This window comes from Schistocerca piceifrons, chromosome 9, assembly GCF_021461385.2.
Source record: "Schistocerca piceifrons isolate TAMUIC-IGC-003096 chromosome 9, iqSchPice1.1, whole genome shotgun sequence".
NCBI classification, from domain to species: Eukaryota; Metazoa; Arthropoda; class Insecta; order Orthoptera; family Acrididae; genus Schistocerca; species Schistocerca piceifrons.
In genome coordinates, this window is record NC_060146.1 from 201,615,681 (window position 1) to 201,623,172 (window position 7,492).

A 7,492-nucleotide genomic window follows, 5' to 3' on the forward strand; every position below is an offset into this window, starting at 1 on the left:
AAAAAAATACGTGTTTCAGCATTCTTGGAGGTTCAAACACAAAGGGGTAAATTAGTTTTTTCAAATAAATCATTATTTAAGAACTACTAAAGTGTGTGTGTGTGTGTGTGTGTGTGTGTGTGTGTGTGTGTGTGTGTGTGTGTGAAGTGTTATGAAACAATGTATGTATAGTGTGTGCAGTGACACTGATAGTGAGATGTAAGTGAACAATGTGGCATTACATTATTTAGTAAGTTATTTGTAAAATAAGTATTGTATACCAGGAGTAAATCTAATGATTGTCTCTAACTAGAAGTCTGTAAATATGTGTGTATACGAATTATCTTATTTTAAGTTGATCTAAATTTGTAAATCCTTTGACATGTCCTATATCCTTGCAAAAAGAAAAAAAATCTATGGACGAATAAAGTTGCTGCTGCTGCTGCTACTGCTACTGCTCTTTGGGGTGGGCCAACAAGGAAGTCTTCTATAATGAATTTTGTGAGCAATGGAAGAAGATTCCTCTCGGATGATTGGTCAAACTCGAGCGTTCTATGCCATCCAGGTGCAGTAATACAAGCAAAGGTCTATGCAACGAAGAATGTCCTGGCTGAAGACATCATTATTGTATTGCTTCTGTTTACTTTCAGCAAAACACTTAACACCCTATGCAATTTGTTCATTTGTGTTTATTATTGATGCAAAGATTAGAATTGTATAATATGTTTAAGGAAATGCAGTGATCAGCCAGAACATTATGACCATCTACCTAATAGCAAGTATGAAGACCTTTAGCATGGATAACAGCAGACAGGCGTCATGGCGTGGAACCAGTCGGGCCTTGTTACATCGCTGGAGGAAGTAAACACCACATGTGGACATACATACAAGTCACCCAATTCCTGTAAATTCCGGGGGAGGGGGTGGGGGGGGGGGGAGGCGATGAGATTTGACGACACGTTCAATCACATCCCAGATGTGTTCGGTCGGGTTCAGATCTGGCGAGTTGGGGGTCCAGCATATCAGTTGGATCTCACCACTGTGTTCCTCAGACACTCCACCACGCTCCTGGCCTTGTGACATGGCGCATTATATTTTGAAAAATGCCACTGCCATTGGGAAACATAATCGTGATGAAGGCGGGTTTGTGGTCTGCAACCAGTGTATGATACTCCTTGGTCATCATGGTGCATCGCACGAGCTTCACTGAACCCCATGGATGTCCACATTAATGTTTCGCAGAGCATAATGTAGTCACTGCCAGCTCGTCTCCGTCTCGCAGTACAGGTGTCGAAGAGCAGTTCTCCTGGAAGACCACATATTCGCGCCGTCCCATTGGCGTGCTAAAGAAGGTATTGAGATTCACGAGACCGTACAACGCTCTGCCACTGTGCCAGCAGCATCCAGTGCCGGTGGTAACGTGTCCATTTCAAGTGGCCGATGTCGTGGAAAACATTGGTGCACGGGATGCAGAGGCCCGTCATTTGGATTATTTGGTGCTCTGTGTGTTCACACACACACACTTGCACTCTGCCCAACATTAAATTCTGATGTTAGTTTCACTACAGTTCACCGCCTGGCTTGTTTTACCAGTCTGCCCGGCCGATGGCGTCAGACATCTGTAATGAGGGACGGGCTTCCGACCCCCCACGACGTAAGGTCATGGTTTCACCTTCACTTCGTGACGGGTTGAAGGCACTCACCACAGCACTCTTTGAACACCGGACATATTGTGCAGTTTCCAAAATGCTCGTGCCGAGCCTCCTGACCATCTCAATCTGCACCCGGTCGGACTCAGATAGAGAGCGCGCCTTCCCCATTCTACACACGTGCACCATGTGTGTGTGTCTGACCAGCAGTCATTCCTCGCCAGGTGTTGCTGCTATCGCTTGAACGGGTTTATGTTCACTACTGGCCATTAAAACTGCTACACCACAAAGGTGACGTGCTACAGACGCGAAATTTAACCGACAGGAAGAAGATGCAGTGATATTCAACTGATCAGCTTTTCAGAGCATTCACACAAGGTTGGCGCCGGTGGCGACACCTACAACGCGCTGTCGTGAGGAAAGTTTCCAACCGATTTCTCATACACAAACAGCAGTTGACCGGCGTTGCCTGGTGAAACGTTGTTGTGATGCCCCGTGTAAGGAGGAGAAATGCGTACCATCACGTTTCCGACTTTGATAAACGTCAGATTGTAGCCTATCGCGATTGCGGTTTATCGTATCGCGACATTGCTGCTCGCGCTGGTCGAGATCCAATGACTGTTAGCAGAATATGGAATCGTTGGGTTCAGCAGGGTAACACGGAACGCTCTGCTGGATCCCAACGGCCTCGTATCACTAGCAGTCGACATGACAGTCATCTTATCCGCATGGCTGTAGCGGATCGTGCGGCCACGTCTCGATCCCTGAGTCAACAGATGGGGACGTTTGCAAGACAACAACTATCTGCACGAACAGTTCGACGACGTTTGCAGCAGCATGAACTATCAGCTCTGAGACCGTGGCTGCGGTTACCCTAGACGCTGCATCACAGACAGGAGCGCCTACGATGGTGTACTCAACGACGAACCTGGGTGCACGAATGGCAAAACGTCATTTTTTCAGATGAATCCAGGTTCTGTTTACAGCATCAAGATGGTCGCATCCGTGTTTGGCGACATCGCGGTGTACGCACATTGGAAGCGTGTATTCGTCATTGCTATACTGGCGTATCACTCAGCGTGATGGTATGGGGTGCCATTGGTTACACGTCTCGGTCACCTCTTGTTCGCATTGACGGCACATCGAACAGTGTACGTTACATTTCAGATGTGTTACGACCCGTGGCTCTACTCTTCATTCGATCCCTGCGAAACCCTACATTGCAGCAGGGTAATGCAGGACTGCATGTTGCAGGTGCTGTACGGGCCTTTCTTTTTACGGAAAATGTTCGACTGCTGCCCTGGCCAGCACGTTCTCCAGATCTCTCACGAATTGAAAACGTCTGGCCAATGGTGGCGGAGCAACTGCCTCGTCATAAAACGCCACTCACTACTCTCGATGAACTGTGGTATCGTGTTGAAGCTGCATGGGCAGCTGAACCTGTACACGTCATCCAAGGTCTGTTTGACTCAATGCCCAGGCGTATCAAGACTGTCATTCAGGTCAGAGGTGGTTGTTCTGGGTACTTATTTCTCAGGATCTATGCACCCAAATTGCTTGAAAATGTAATCACATGTCAGTTGTACGAGGGCAGTTCAATAAGTAATGCAACACTTTTTTTTCTCGGCCAATTTTGGTTGAAGAAACCGGAAATTTCTTATGGAATATTTTCAAACATTCCCGCTTCGTCTCGTATAGTTTCATTGACTTCCGACAGGTGGCAGCGCTGTACGGAGCTGTTAAAATGGCGTCTGTAACGGATGTGCGTTGCAAACAACGGGCAGTGATTGAGTTTCTTTTGGCGGAAAACCAGGGCATCTCAGATATTCATAGGCGCTTGCAGAATGTCTACGGTGATCTGGCAGTGGACAAAAGCACGGTGAGTCGTTGGGCAAAGCGTGTGTCATCATCGCCGCAAGGTCAAGCAAGACTGTCTGATCTCCCGCGTGCGGGCCGGCCGTGCACAGCTGTGACTCCTGCAATGGCGGAGCATGCGAATACACTCGTTCAAGATGATCGACGGATCACCATCAAACAACTCAGTGCTCAACTTGACATCTCTGTTGGTAGTGCTGTCACAATTGTTCACCAGTTGGGATACTCAAAGGTTTGTTCCCACTGGGTCCCTGGTTGTCTAACCGAACACCATAAAGAGCAAAGGAGAACCATCTGTGCGGAATTGCTTGCTCGTCATGTGGCTGAGGGTGACAATTTCTTGTCGAAGATTGTTACAGGCGATGAAACATGGGTTCATCACTTCGAACCAGAAACAAAACGGCAATCAATGGAGTGGCGCCACACCCACTCCCCTACCAAGAAAAAGTTTAAAGCCATACCCTCAGCCGGTAAAGTCATGGTTACAGTCTTCGGGGACGCTGAAGGGGTTATTCTGTTCGATGTCCTTCCCCATGGTCAAACGATCAACTCTGAAGTGTATTGTGCTACTCTTCAGAAATTGAAAAAACGACTTCAGCGTGTTCGTAGGCGCAAAAATCTGAACGAACTTCTCCTTCTTCATGACAACGCAAGCCCTCACAGAACTCTTCGCACCCGAGAGGAGCTCACAAAACTTCAGTAGACTGTTCTTCCTCATGCACCCTACAGCCCCGATCTCGCACCGTCGGATTTCCATATGTTTGGCCCAATGAAGGACGCAATCTGTGGGAGGCACTACGCGGATGATGAAGAAGTTATTGATGCAGTACGACGTTGGCTCCGACATCGACCAGTGGAATGGTACCGTGCAGGCATACAGGCCCTCATTTCAAGGTGGCGTAAGGCCGTAGCATTGAATGGAGATTACGTTGAAAAATAGTGTTGTGTAGCCAAAAGATTGGGGAATAACCTGGTGTATTTCAATGCTGAATAAAACAACCCCTGTTTCAGAAAAAAAATGTGTTGCATTACTTATTGAACTGCCCTCGTAGTATAATATATTTGTCCAATGAATCATCTGCATTTCTTGGTGTAGCAATTTTAATGGCCAGTAGTGTAGATACGAGGTAAGTAGTCATAACGTTCTGACTGATAAGTGTAAACTACACATTATAACGATTTGATAATTAAGTTCTTTCATTTCAATTTTCTCCTAAAGAATTTGTTTTCCGAATTTATTGTCTCTGCAAAATGCTTTTGATCGATAGCATATATGCTTCGGATACTCCCATTTGCCAAGGTAAAGTAATCCATGTTCACAGGGCAGCGCACGAACACACGATCCTGGTTTGACCACCAGTCAAACACGCTAGCGCATTTCGACTGTCGTACTATATGATCCGACCTTCATCCCGCAGAAAATGTCTGGGACTATTTGGACCAGTGAGTGCAACATAGCAAACATCTACATCTACACGATTACTCTGTAAGTGCCTGGCAGAGGGTTCATTGAACCATCTAGAAGCTATTTCTCTACCGTTCCACTCTCTAAAGACGCGCGGGAAAAACGACCACTTGAATCTTTCTGTGACAGTTCGGATTTCTCATATTTTATCACGATGATCATTTCTCCCAATGTAGGTGGATACCAACATAGTGTTTTCGTAATCGGAAGAGAAAATTGATGATTGAAATTTTCACGGGAAGAAACGCCTTTGTTTCAACGATTGCCACCTCATACCATGGCCTGGCAGTATCCCCCCCCCCCCTCCACCCCCACTTTCGCAGTAATACAAAACGAGTCGCACTTCTTTGAACTTTTCCTGTGCGCTCCACTAGTCCCATCCAATTCGGATCAAACAGCGTTCAGCAATAGTGCAAGAGGGCAGAAAAGCGTTTCCACAAGTAGTGCTACTGCACTTTCTAAGTGTTCTGCCAATAAACTGAGATCTTTGGTTTGTTTTCCCCACAACGTTATCTACGTGATCATTCCAGTTTAGGTTATTTGTAACTGTAGTAGCTAAGTACGAAGGTACTACCAAAAGTAAGGTCTCCTCTGTGTGGCAGTTGGTCACACTGTTATGAAGAGTGCTTCACGCGCTGTGTGTAAACATCCGCACGCCGCGCTGAGGCGCTCAGTCTTGGCTTGGCAGCCGTTGAGAATGGAGCTCCCGTTGGATGTTACCGCCAAGTGCGAACTGCGCGCAGTTATTCGGCTTTTAAACGCAAAGGGCGCTACGCCGATCGAAAACCATCGCCAATTGGCGGAAGTGTATGGTGAGTCGTGCATGGATGTCAAAAATGTTCGTAAATTGGCCAAAAATGGGGTCAAATGGCTCTGAGCACTAGGGGACTTAACATCTATGGTCATCAGTCCCCTAGAACTTAGAACTACTTAAACCTAACTAACCTAAGGACATCACACAACACCCAGCCATCACGAGGCACAGAAAATCCCTGACCCCGCCGGGAATCGAACCCGGGAACCCGGGCGTGGGAAGCGAGAACGCTACCGCACGACCACGAGATGCGGGCTCGTAAATTGGTGGAGAGAGTTTGCAGCTGGTCGGGCGGAAATTCACGACGAACAAAGGAGCGGGAGACCGTCAATTTCTGAGGAGACAGTGTTGAAGGTTGAGCAAAGCATGCGTGAAGATCGGCGGATCACCCTGGATGATCTCTGCACGTTGGTTCCTGAGGTTTCCCGAAGCACCGCTCACAGAATTTTAACGGAAACATTGGACTATGGGAAGGTGTGCGCAAGATGGATGCCACGCATGCTGACTGAGGACCACATGCGGCCACGAGTTGATGCTTCCCGCGCATTTCTTCACCGCCTTGCACCCGAGCAGGACAACTTTCTGGACTCAGTTGTCACGGGTGACGAAACGTGGGCATACCACTTTACACCTGAGACCACGCAACAATCACGCCAGTGGCGGCATCCATCTTCGCCAAAGCCGCGAAAATTCAAACAAACACAGTCTGCCGGTAAAGTCATAACAACCGTTTTTTGGGATCGGAAATGGGTATTGTTGGTCGACTTTATGGCCACTGGGACCACAGTTAACGCTGACAGGTACTGTGAGACTCTGAAAAAACTCAGAACCGGAGAAGAGGAATGTCGAGCAAGGGCGTACACATATCCATGACAACGCTCGCCCACACATCGATCGGCAAACCGTTGCTCTCCTGCAACAGTTTCACTGGAACATAATTACCCACCTACTCTATAATCCTGACTTGGCGCCCCGTGACTCTCACCTGTTCCCTAGGTTAAAAGAACATTTGACCGGAAAGCAATTCAGTTCCGATGATGAGGTGAAAGAAGAGGCTCATAATTTTTTTTAACAGCATGGCGGCGAGTTGGTATGACATGGGCTTACAAAAACTGCCATAGCGCTATAAAAATGCATCGACAGAAATGGTGATTAGGTCGAAAAATAGCTAAATGTTCAAGCTGTAAAGTGATGTAAACCATTGTAGAAATTAACAGGTCTATGTACTTACAAAAAAATAGGAGACCTTACTTTTGGGATTACCTTCGTATATAGTTGAATTTATAGCCATTATATTTGTATGATTTATCGTGTGACCTAAATTTAGCCCATCACTTTTAGTACCCATGTGGATGTAGTCATACTTTTCATTATTTAGAGTCAATTGCCACTTTTCTCGCCAAACAGATATTTTGTATAAATCATTTCGCACATACTTTTGACCATTTTATGACTTTAAAACACGGTAAATGACAGCGTCATCTGCAGACAATCTAGGAGGGCTGCTCAGATTGTCTCGTATGTTGTTTATGTAGATCTACGAGATATGATCACCAATGAGCGCGTTTACTTGAATATGGGCAACATGCAGAAACTTATGAACAGTCTTTTTCTCCGATTTGACGCCTTGCCATACTTTGATGAGTCCGATTCGCGGAAACAAATACGGACCAAAGATGGCCAAATAACTTAACGTAGAGGAAAATGACG